Raw genomic sequence first — 13,053 nt, 5'->3', positions numbered from 1 at the left:
AAGGTTTGGAGTGTCGGATTTTGTCCTTAACATACACTCCATTACATGTAGGACACACTTGACTGTAGTTGGATACCTCACGGTCCACGAAAAGAAGCGCTGTGCCGCTTCCGACTCCGCAAAATGCTCAAGTCTCGCATAATCGGTCGTATCCTGACCTATAGCTTCTTCTGAACCAGATCGGCAATCTTATCTGAATGACTGTTAAAGCACTTGCGTTAGATTGCTTCCATACCACTAGATTTTAATTGCTTGTCATTGCAACTTGAAAATAAAATTGGCGTGCATGTCCATGATAGCCTATGCTTTTATAAAATAGACTATATTTTCACAGGGATTATTTATTAGTGTGTAGCTATATTTTGGAGTGGATACATGTGTCAGATAGTTAGACATTGCTGCTCCGCATGTCTACAATGGAATGAGAGGTGTAAGATGAATCCTACACCTACACTCAGAACCTGAAGTGAGATTTGATCCTACCCTACCCCAACGTCAAAGTCAAGTTGAAATAATAAATGCCGACACTCTTCTGTGTACGCCCAAATTTTGATCTGCACCAAGTTGATAAATGGGGGCCTATAACTCTATACAATATACCTGTACACACATTGGCCCTAATTTAGTTTTGGCGTGCGCTGGGATTTACGCAATAGTCGGCATCTATCACCGACTCGGACGCCCTAGCTAAATCATTAGAGCATGCCCTGGGCTACATCTGTGCAAAATGTGGCGCTTTTAGACTGATTAGCACAAAATTACCATTTTTTATCCCTAAGACCCCCGACTAAACTGGGCAGTGTGTTTGTATCATGCAGGCCAGGTCAAGTAATTCATCTTCATCTATACAATATATTGTCAAAAAGCTTGGTGAAAAGAGTAGATCTACAAGCTCACACAATTATGGCATCACAGCCCTTCCTGAGCTTGTATATCAGTGCTAATCATTGTACAACAAAGTATACAGGTCTTAAGCGGTTAATTCAATAATATAAGTTAATATATTAAACTATCTATTATCTATATTATATTGTCTTCATCTCCACAGAGAGAGACTCAGAACCACACCTGAACCGAAGACATCCAGTCAAACCACAAGTGAACAAAGTAAGACTGGAAACATTTTACACTAATTAACATTTCATATCAATTAATGAAATATTTAAATAGCAGAAAACATCATCAGACGAAATGTCCACATTATATTCCTGTATCAATGTACAAATACTGGTGATTAACTTATACATTTAGACAAAAACAAATGATACAAAGTAGGGGTGTAACGATAAATCTGAACAACGATACGAAACACATCACAATACATGGTTGACGATACGATACATGGACGATATTGGTTCATTCATCGTGATACGATACGATTCCATTCAATGATTTAAAATCAATATAGTTTTTTAGGTAAAAATATATTATTATGGATATAAATAAGTAAACCCTGTGATTATTTAGCAAATATATGGAGATTACACACATTTATCGATAGACCAAGAGTAGCTAAGTAATTAGACCCCTCTTTTTAATTTTACCTCTTAAAATGGCTAAATTGTTGCATTTTTAACGATACAATACGATATGCAGAGCCAAACGGTACGATATTTGCTTTTGCAAATCGATACAGTAGATCATTGCAAATTAAGATCAGTTACTATATCGTTACACCCCTAATACAAAGTTATTATATACTATCATATTATTATATGATACTCAGCGTGTCACGTATGCCTTGATGTGTTACAAATGTTTGTATATATGTTTTGAATACATGACTGCTGTGTCGTAAGACAAATTTCAGTGTGAACTGACAATAAAGTACTATATCATATCATATTTATTATGCTGATTTTTTTTCACTCTTTTTTGACAGATTGTATAGCTTTTCAGAAGGGTATTTAAGACATACGTAGTTTTAATGGTATATTAGATGTAATGTTATACATTAACTTGAATGTTTAACATGTCTTCATTGTCTTCTTATAGCAGGTGTCAGTCCGCAGGAGGATTTAAAGGTTTATAAGGTCGGTTTGAACCGTCTTGATCGTGTGACATACGTCACTGAAGTGCCCTCCCTCAGCAGCATCTACACAGAGCTCTACCTCTCAGCGGGAGAGAGTGAAGGGGTTAATACCCAACATGAGGTCTGGCAGCTTGAGACAGCTTCCAAGAAGAGGACCCTCCATGACCAACCAATCAAATGCAGTGACATCTTTAAGCCCCTCCTCCTTAGCAGAGAGACACCCAAGAGAAGAGTTCTGACCAAGGGCATCGCTGGCATTGGAAAAACCTTCAATGTGCGTAAGTTCACTCTGGACTGGGCAAGGGGTTTGGAAAATCAAGATGTCATTCTCCTGGTTCCCTTCTCATTCCGGGAGCTGAACCTGGTCAGAGATGAGCAGCACAGTCTTCTCTCACTGATCCATCGTTTCCACCCAGAATTAAAGAAGGTCACAGCAGAGCAGCTCGTTGTCTGGAAGGTTGGCTTCATCTTTGATGGTCTGGATGAAAGCAGGTTTCCGCTGAAATTCGAGAACATTGACATTGATTCTGATGCCTTCCAGAACAATGACATTGTTTCTGATGTCACAGTGACATCATCAGTGGGCTTGCTGTTGACAAACCTCATCAAGGGGAATCTGCTCCCCTCAGCCCTCCTCTGGATAACTACCAGACCTGCAGCAGCCAATCAGATCCCTCCTGCACATGTTGACCTGGTGACAGAAGTACGAGGATTCACAGACCCTCAGAAGGAGGAGTTCTTCAGGAAGAGATTCAGTGATGATGAGAAGCTGGCCAACAAGATCATCTCACACATGAAGACATCAAAGAGCCTCCACATCATGTGTCACATCCCTGTCTTCTGTTGGATCACTGCCACCGTTCTGGAGGACATGTTGAAGACAGACAAGACAGTAAAGCTGCCGAAGACCCAGACTGCGATGTACAGCCACTTCCTGTGGGTTCAGACCAGGAGGAAGTGGAAGAAGTATCATGATTTGAATCAACAGCAGCTCATGGAGGCTGACAGGGAGGTTCTTCTGAAGCTGGGCAGGCTGGCGTTTGAACATCTGGAGAAAGGTAGCATGATGTTCTACCAAGAAGACCTGGAAGAGTGTGGTCTTGATGTGACAGACGCCTCGCTGTACTCAGGAGTGTGCACAGAGATCTTCAAAGAAGAGGCTGTTCAATCTGAGAGAAAGGTCTACAGCTTTGTTCATCTGAGCATCCAGGAGTTTCTGGCTGCAGTCTACCTGTTCCACTGTTTCACACAGAAGAACATGAAGGTACTGAAGACATTCCTGGGAGGAGAGGAAGAAGAAGAAGAAGAAATGACCCTGGATGTCTTCCTGAAGAGAGCCTTTGAAACATCCACGAAGAGTAAGAATGGCCACCTGGACCTCTTTCTCCGCTTCCTTCATGGCCTCTCACTGGAGTCCAACCAGAGTCTGTGGGGAGGCCTATTGGGTCAGACACAGAACAGTCCAGAGAGCATCCAGAGAGCCATCAACAACCTGAAGGAGATGAAATGTGAGGATCCAGATATTTCTTCTGACAGATTTATCAACATCCTCCACTGTTTGATGGAGATGAACGACCACTCACTGCATCAGGAGATCCAACAGTACCTGGAGTCAGGGGACAGTTCAAAGACAACACTGTCTCCGTCCCAGTGTTCAGCTCTGGCCCACATGCTGCTGACGTCAGAGGAGGTTCTGGATGAGTTGGACCTGCAGGAATACAACACAACAGGAACCTGGGCAACAACCAGACTGGTCCCAGCTGTGAGGAACACCAGAAAGGCTCGGTTAGTAGTCATATGAATAGAAAACATATTAGAAGAGAATCAGTCTACCATCACATATAACATTAAAAGTAGAAATGATGGTTAATGTAAAATATCCAATAATAATCAGGTCTGGAGGTATTGTGTTTATGTACAAATAAAGGACAGTCCTATTAACTCATTTAGTGCTGATCGCACGTATACTCTTGAAATATTAACGTGGTCCGGAGTGCTGATCGCGCGTATGCTCACGAAATATACTGTATAGTAAAGCTGGCGCTGGTTACCTTCAGTCCGGGGAATAAGGCTGGCACGGTGGAAGTCCGCGATTCGTTTCCATCGCACGTCCACGTGCGCGGAAAGTGCCACCGTCCCATAGAAAACAATGGATAATGTGATCTTTGCAGCTCATTTTCTCGAAAAAAGACTTTTGATGCCAAGGGTGGCATGTTTAATCGCCAAAATAGCACTCGCATGATAACAACGACCCTCCATCTTTGATGACCCCCTGAACCAGAACTAGTTCGGGGTGAATCCTGAAAATGGTCAAGTGGGAATTGTGAGCTCGATCTACTTCCGGCCTTCAAAATAAGAGAATTGCCGCGAATGGAGAAATTTGCCGGCACTCTGGACAATTAATCTTTTCATGTCTGAGGCACTAAATGGGTTTTAAAAGATCCATGGCTAATAAGACATTAATACACGATAATTGCCCTCTGTAACTAAAATGAAAAACAGCTTAAATATATATATAATAATGTAATGTTACCAGTGTAGTTAAATAAAACAAACAGGAGTTATACTGCACCTGTATAATATATTATGATATCACAACAGTTATTAATACTGTACATGTATAATATATTATGACATCACAACAGTGACATAATGTTCCTATGTCTACAGTCCAGTAGCCCCTCAAACCAAACTCTTATGTGATTTATTCACCAAAAACTCTCTCTAACATTTGTGTGTGTGTGTGTGTGTGTGTGTGTGTGTGTGTGTGTGTGTGTGTGTGTGTGTGTGTGTGTGTGTGTGTGTGTGTGTGTGTGTGTGTGTGAGAGTGCTATAGCGCATCAATTAACAAGTATACTCGTTATTGCCAGTACAAGAGTTACATTAAATTATTTATCTGGACTTTAAATCATTGTTTTATTTGATGACCTTCCTGTCCTGACATTTGACCTTTGTGCCCTCAAAACATTGACAACACCAAAGGTCAAGTGGTCTTGACCCTAGAATGACAAAACTCCTATGAACATAAAATAACCATTAAAGACACACAACAAACAGTTCAAATGTTCACATTAGTGGTCCTCCTGGTTTAAGTGGAAATGCTTTTGGGGCTGCGTTGATACAACCCTCACCATGTGATCCATGTTTGGGGTTGAATGATTTTTTTCATGGTTTTGTTTTTTCATTTTCCTTGAACATGAACTTGATCTAATCTGTGTTGATAATCTCTGTTTTTACACATTCTACTTTTACAGACTTGTTGGCTGTGATCTCGAAGCACCAGATTATGAAATTGTGTCTTCAGCTCTCAGCTCTAATCCTTCACATCTCAGAGAATTGGATCTCAGTTATAACGACGTGAAGGATTCATTCATGGAACTCATCTCTGCTGGATTAAAGAGTCCACATTGTGAACTGGAGATACTGAGGTCAGATTAATTAACCAGCATTATTTAGATTAGTTCTGTTTTATTATTTATTGTTTTATTCTAATAAGAGGAGTGTGCATTAAGTTGACATCATGGTAGAATCATGATACGGTGTTGGTTAGTCCTCACTCTAGCCACTAGGCGGCGGGTGAGCCAAACAGCATCTATGCCAGGCTGTTTTTCTTTTTTTCAATACTACTCCACTATATCTCTGATCCAAATATTGTAGGCTACTTTCACTCCACTACAATTATATGAAAACCTGAGTTACTTTGCAGATATAAATGATTATAATAAAGCCATATTTAGCCCTGTTTTATACCTATAGAGACTATTTGAAAATAGACGCTCTACAAGCTCATAACACGTCGCACTGTGACACGTTGTGAGCTTATTTTGATACCATCACTTTCATTTTGAATCCCGGACTTTAACTTGTAACAGAGTATGTACATTTTCCTCCACTGAGAACGGAGAGACAGAGACTAGAGAGTGCTCTATGAGTATGATCACAGCAGCTGCAGCCCATGGCCATCAGGATCAAGCCTTTATTCTCCAACGATGTTGCACGCAGAGAATAGCAGACCTCCAAGCTCAGAGTCCCTACGGGCACATCTGCGACATGATGTGAGCTTGTAGGCTATAGTATGACTGAAGCTTGTACAGCCAGCTGTTCTCAGCGTGCAATGCCGTTGTGGCCGGGTGACGTCTCACCAGCCAACACAGAAGAGGTTCGAATGAACTGAAACCCGCGCTGAGCGCACCCCAAAACAACACATTTGGGGAATTGATTACATTTTAGGCACCTGCGCATGAAGTCTCAAATTTGGTAAACAAGAAATCTGTCTATATAATGCTGCGCTCATTAGGCTATAGCCTAATTTGAAAACTACCCAGTAGCATTTGGGAAGGCATAGCCTCCCCTATGCTCTGGCATCATATCACACTGATACGCTACAGTAAATACAATATGTGATCCATCATGGCTGCTAGGGAATTATCACGTCCACTTACACAATCATTGAGTGTCAAACTGGTGTAAACACAGACTGGAAGGTTTGCTGGTTCCCCAGCCCACCAGCACCAGCAGTATGTTGTCTGTTTCATTTAGTCAATAAGGCTGATATCATGGTAACCCACACTGACTAGAAACAAATAATAAAAATAATAAGAAGCGATAAAATATTGATATATTATGTGTACTTTTTTTTTTGGAAAAGAAGATGAAGTCCACACACTGGTGGCTCGCTCCCAAAGTTGATTCTTTATTAATTATAACATTAAAATCAACAACGTTTCGACGCCCTTCGGCGTCTTCATCAGGTCTAAAGTGAATGACACAATATAGGCTAGCCAGTTATATGGAACCGGAGGAAGTTCATCAGTACACATGTGTAGCAGCTGGGTAGACACACCCATCTAGTCTAATAACACTGCCCTTTTAAAAATCAGAGGATCTGGGCTAGTGACAATATTTATAAACAGTCTACCAGTGTAGCCTGGTTAAAGCTATAAAATAGCCAAACAATAACACGTGTAAAAAAAAAACTCAGTATACGCCTAAAGAAAAGACCAAAACAAAATATATAAAAAGTACACAAAATGTAATCAGATGAGTAAAGGCAAAAATAAAAGACAGTAACATCAGAAAAACAACACATAATGTACACACAAATAGAAAAGAATATATAAATAAATATATACAGATGAAGGAAAACATGTCACAAAAAAAGGCTTGATGTCAAATTCTTCATTGAGTCCACAGGGGGCCATAGTGTTAAGTGTATATATATAGTAGGCTTCCCTTTGAAGGAGGAGGCGATTGTGGTCACCACCCCGGGGAGGTTTTTCACTTTACTTTTTTTTTTACAACTATTACTATAACTACCAGGTCTGTCTGTCTGTCTGTCCTCTCTGTCTGTCCTCTCTGTCTGTCCTCTCTGTCAGTTTGCTGGATCATCTGTTGTTAGTCTCGCGTGGCCAGACTGTTGACTCCACGATTTGGAAATGCTCCCGTCATACAGTCTGGTGCATCGAGAGAAGAACGATGACTACCGGTTAAAGCGGAAGTGAAGCCTCCTCGTCACTTCCGTTTCCGTCTCACATCGCACACATTTATCATTATATAAATACAAATCATATAAGCATGTTTAGCTTGCTGCTTAGCAGAAATTACAATTTTAAATATATTTTCTTGAACGGTAATGCTCGTTTCCATTACTCGCCGTTCGGGAGCTGCTGTTCCAGACTCTATATAGCATTCAGAGATTGTGGAATAGTTGTCTGGCTACGCAAGACTAATCTGTTGTTAACTTGTTGCTTCCTGTTTCCTGTCAGTTAGCTTCCTGTTGGAAGATGACCATGATTTACTTCACATTATTCCTGCCTGCCTGTTCTTTCCATCTCTTTGGTCCCTCCTCCAACACTCTGATAATCAATCCAGATATGTAATCTTTAATTACAGACTTGCTGGCTGTCACATCACACAGACAGGATTTGCCATCCTGCTCTCAGCTCTCAGATCTAATCTTTCCCATTTGAGAGAATTGGACATCAGTTTCAACTGCCTGCAGGAATCACAAGTGGAGCAACTCTCTGCTCTACTGAAGAGTGAAGAGTGTAGACTGCAGATCCTGAGGTAAATAAATAGTGTGTTTTCTCTCTGTGTGGATCTCTACTTGAACATCAACAGCACTTTGTTAAATATGGATTTCTCTGCAGGTTGTCAGGCTGTGGGCTCACAGAGGAAGGCTGTTCTTCTCTGGCTTCAGCTCTGACCTTCAAACCCTCCCATCTGAAACAGCTGGACTTGAACTACAGCCACTTAGGAGGCTCTGGTCTGAAGAAGCTCTCTGCTGCACTGGAGACTCTGAAGTGAGTAGACTTGGACTGTGTCCATGTTGGCTAGTGCAGTATTTCCTTACAATGTTGAACTGGACTAGACTAGGTGTGTGTGTGTGTGTGTGTGTGTGTGTGTGTGTGTGTGTGTGTGTGTGTGTGTGTGTGTGTGTGTGTGTGTGTTAGGGTTTAATAATATCCCGGATTTAGCTTGTTTTAAATCCTGGGAATTTTCTGACCTTATCCCGGGCTCCCCGGGATGTCCCGTTAATAAGAAAAAACGGTGCAAAACGGTCTCCTATATCTCTCGGCCTGGCGGAGACAAAAAGTAGAAAGATATGATTACCGGTCCGCAGGGCGGGGGCTTGGCTCTGTCATCAGAACTTCAGTTCAGGACTCGCTGTTGTTGGACCTTTATATCCGATCGGACATTAGGCTACAAAACAAATTCACATCATCCACCACACACGGTCTCTGTGGCTGCGCGATTCACGGGACTGTCAAAAGCAGCAATGGATGTTATTCATTTTCCTGCCACATACAGTAGGCTAATCTCTTTGAAAAGATGTTTTCTGCAAATTCTGCGCCCACTTGTTTAAAAACAAAATATCACGACTTAGAGAAGCGCTTTTCTGTTCACTGCAACACAAAAATCATCTTCGCTCTGCTAACTTCAAGCAAACAAGCGCAAGTGTGCAACCATCCCACTCATTTTGAAAGGTAGGCCTACGCCAATACAATTCATAAATGGTCACAAAGTGCTGTCAGATGTTTTAATTCTGGTTAAAATATATTGTGTGGAAATGCAAACCAACAGAGTAGGCCATTTCATATTTAGTGTTGCCATTTGTGAGTCCAATTGACTGAGTGGAGTGGACACATCAATAATGCATGCGTTATTGGTGTTTACAGCTTATATCTTGGCAATTTATGTCAAATCTAGTGTTTCATAGTTATAGAAAAATAGCAGATATACAAGCTCACAGGGCGCGACACTGCACCGCAGCTTCTCACGAACGGTGTGCGTGCTCTTCATTTAGCTGATTGTAGAAGGCTATTTTTTTCCTTTTTTCTTTTTTTGCTGGAGAGTTTCTCATGTAAAAACGTTAAGAGCATAATTAATGCAACAATAAGAAAGTAAATGTGCCATTATCATCTGTCAGTGTTTTCTCCGCATCACTTTAACAAGTAAACTTGCCTAGTGAAAACTGCCAATCTACAAGCTCACAACGCGGCACTTTGCGCTACGTTGTGAGATGGTAGATCAGCTATATTCGATGACAGGCTTGCTTGACAGCCCACAGAGACTGGTAAAATCCTTCCACACAGCTGAAACAGATGAGATGCTTGCACGGCTGGTGAGGATAACGTGTCAGGCAGTCTAATTGCCTCTGCGCTGCTAGTAAATTGTATTTTTTAACAGGAAAAAACACAACCTCCAGGACGACCGGTCTCGCCGCCAATTCCCGGGAGGGAAATTACGTGCACTCTGCCCGGGAAGGTGTGTGTGTGTTAGACAGTCAGACATTTATTCATTGTTGTTCTATTTCCTTCAGTGTGAATCATGGAGGAGAACACTGGATTAAACCTCAACTCCTTACAAGATGTGAGTCTGTCTGTCTGTCTGTCTGTCTGTCTGTCTGTCTGTCTGTCTGTCTGTCACATTGACATTTTATACACAGTTTTATACAGTCTTTTATACTGTGTTGGCCCCTCCCTCCTTGTATTCAGAGGATTTAAAAAAAACCCTAAGTGGAACTGAGGTACTAGGGCCCAAAAGTATTTTATGCTTTAACTATTGAAAGATAGCAGATATACAAGCTCACAGCGCGGCACGAGTGCCGCGTTGCGTGCTTTTAGATGTGCTATTTTTTAAAAGTCGTGAAAATGTGTGCAAATCTTTGAATATATGTATTTTGTAACTCAAGTTTTGCTTCTGAGGGGTCCCTGGAACTAAATATATTCACATGAAAAGGTTTGAGCACCACTGACATAGAAACAAAGGGTTTTAAAAATTCTTTTTGGAAGGATTTCACAATTTTTCAAAAATAGCAGATCTACAAGCTCGCAGAGCGGCACTCGGTGCCACACGGTGAGCTTGTATATCTGCTATTTTTCAATAGTTAAAGCACAACATAATGCGTAATAATACGTTCCCAGTCTAAATGGGTTAAACCCCCTCCCCTATGAAGAACATTCATGGGGGGTCCACAGTGAATCCTTGTACCCAGGGCCCAGGATTTGGTGTGACACCCCTGCCTAGGGGAGTTTCAACCTTTTGAAATGTGTTACTAGACATCTTTACAATCACATTAGTGAGGAAATGTCTTGAGAAGGAATTTATTAAATGAAATGTGTTACTAGACATCTTTACAATCACATTAGTGAGGAAATGTCTTGGGAAGGAATTTATTAAATGAAATGTGTTACTAGACATCTTTACAATCACATTAGTGAGGAAATGTCTTGAGAAGGAATTTATTAAATGAAATGTGTTACTAGACATCTTTACAATCACATTAGTGAGGAAATGTCTTGAGAAGGAATTTATTAAATGAAATGTGTTACTAGACATCTTTACTACCATATGAAGAACGACCAAAACCAATTCCAGCGTCCTATTCCAGCACAACCATATGGCAGGCAACCGCACATTATACAGAAATACATAGTGCATGCTATGCTGAACGTAATCCACTTAGTGTCATCTTTTCAAAATGCATATTTACCGTACAGTTTGTGTTTATATGCTTATTTCGCAATACCTATTGCGCAATCCTCTGTAGAGCAATTTGTCATTATCATCACCAGAGTCTCAGGTTACAAGAGGGAAGAGGTGGGGGGTCAGCTGCACAGGGGGAGAGAGAGAGAGAGAGAGCGAGAGAGAGAGAGAGAGAGAGAGAGAGAGAGAGAGAGAGAGAGAGATACAGTAGAGTAGAGTAGAGTAGAGTACAGTACGATACAGTAGAGTACAGTACAGTAAGATACAGTAGAGTACAGTACAGTAAGATACAGTACAGTACAGTACAGTAAGATACAGTACAGCAAGGTACAGCAAGGTACAGCAAAGTACAGTACAATACGGTACAGTCAGTACAGTAAGATACAGTAGAGTACAGTACAGTAAGATACAGTACAGCAAGGTACAGTAGAGTACAGCAAAGTACAGTACAATACGGTACAGTCAGGTACAGTAGAGTACAGCAAAGTACAGTAAGGTAAAGTAGAGTACAGTAGAGTACAGCAAAGTACAGTAAGGTAAAGTAGAGTACAGTAGAGTACAGCAAAGTACAGTAAGGTAAAGTAGAGTACAGTAGAGTACATTAAAGTACAGTACAGTAAAGTATAGTAAGGTACAGTAGAGTACATTAAAGTACAGTACAGTAAGGTATAGTAAGGTACAGTAGAGTACAGCAAAGTACAGTAAGGTAAAGTAGAGTACAGTAGAGTACATTAAAGTACAGTACAGTACGGTTTAGTAAGGTACAGTAGAGTACATTAAAGTACAGTACAGTAAGGTATAGTAAGGTACAGTAGAGTACATTAAAGTACAGTACAGTAAGGTATAGTCAGGTACTGTAGAGTACATTAAAGTACAGTACAGTAAGGTACAGTAGTTAGAGTACAGTAAAGTACAGTACAGTAAGTGGATGGATGGATGGATGGATGGATGGATGGATGGATGGATGGATGGATGTGGATGGATGCATGGATGGATGGATGGATGTGGATGGATGGATGGATGGATGCATGGATGTGGATGGATGGATGGATGGATGGATGTGAATGGATGGATGGATGTGGATGGATGGATGGATGGATGTGGATGGATGGATGGATGGATGGATGGATGGATGTGGATGGATGGATGGGTGGATGGATGTGGATGGATGGATGGATGGATGGATGTGGATGGATGGATATGGATGGATGGATGTGGATGGATGGATGGATGGATGGATGTGGATGGATGTGGATGGATGTGGATGGATGGATGTGGATTGATGGATGGATGGATGGATGTGGATGGATGTGGATGGATGCATGTATGTGGATGGATGGATGTGGATGGATGGATGGATGTGGATGGATGCATGTATGTGGATGGATGCATGGATGGATGGATGGATGGATGGATGGATGGATGGATGTGGATGGATGGATGGATGGATGGATGGATGTATGTGGATGGATGGATGTGGATGGATGGATGGATGTGGATGGATGGATGGATGCGTGGATGGATGGATGTGGATGGATGGATGTGGATGGATGGATGGATGGATGCGTGGATGGATGGATGTGGATGGATGGATGGATGGATGGATGGATGGATGTGGATGGATGGATGGATGGATGGATGTGGATGGATGGATGTGGGTGGATCGCTGCTGCAACGTAGCTGTGAGCGCCTGCCAAGCAGGCGCGATCTCTAGATGTGAGCGGCCCGAAGGGCAGCGAACCTCTAGTCTTTACAATCACATAAGTGAGGAAATGTCTTGAGAAGGAATGTATTAAATGAAATGTGTTACTAGACAGCTTTACAAACACATTAGTGAGGAAATGTCTTGAGAAGGAATTTATTAAATGAAATGTGTTACTAGACATCTTTACAATCACATTAGTGAGGAAATGTCTTGAGAAGGGATGTATTAAATGAAATGTGTAACTAGACATCTTTACAATCACATTAGTGAGGAAATGTCTTGAGAAGGAATTTATTCCATGTTTGGACATTTTTATGTCCTGAAAGTG

General features: G+C 41.3%; 2 protein-coding genes across 2 annotated transcripts in view; both read left to right on the top strand.

Annotated features, from left to right (window-relative positions):
- LOC308308491 (uncharacterized protein) overlaps nt 1–13,053 on the top strand; it is a gene marked incomplete at its 3' end in the record, with an annotated part of 306,519 nt that overhangs the window by 36,133 nt on the left and 257,333 nt on the right. The gene's annotated exons all lie outside the window — the stretch shown is intronic.
- The window catches only part of LOC308308493 (protein NLRC3-like), a 280,490-nt gene that overhangs the window by 87,610 nt on the left and 179,827 nt on the right, over nt 1–13,053 (top strand). The window lies entirely within an intron of this gene.

This window comes from Nannobrachium achirus, assembly GCF_963921795.1.
Source record: "Nannobrachium achirus genome assembly, chromosome: 23".
NCBI lineage: Eukaryota > Metazoa > Chordata > Actinopteri > Myctophiformes > Myctophidae > Nannobrachium > Nannobrachium achirus.
The sequence above is the reverse complement of the archived record's forward strand: the minus strand, read 5'-3'. Positions and strand labels throughout refer to the sequence as shown.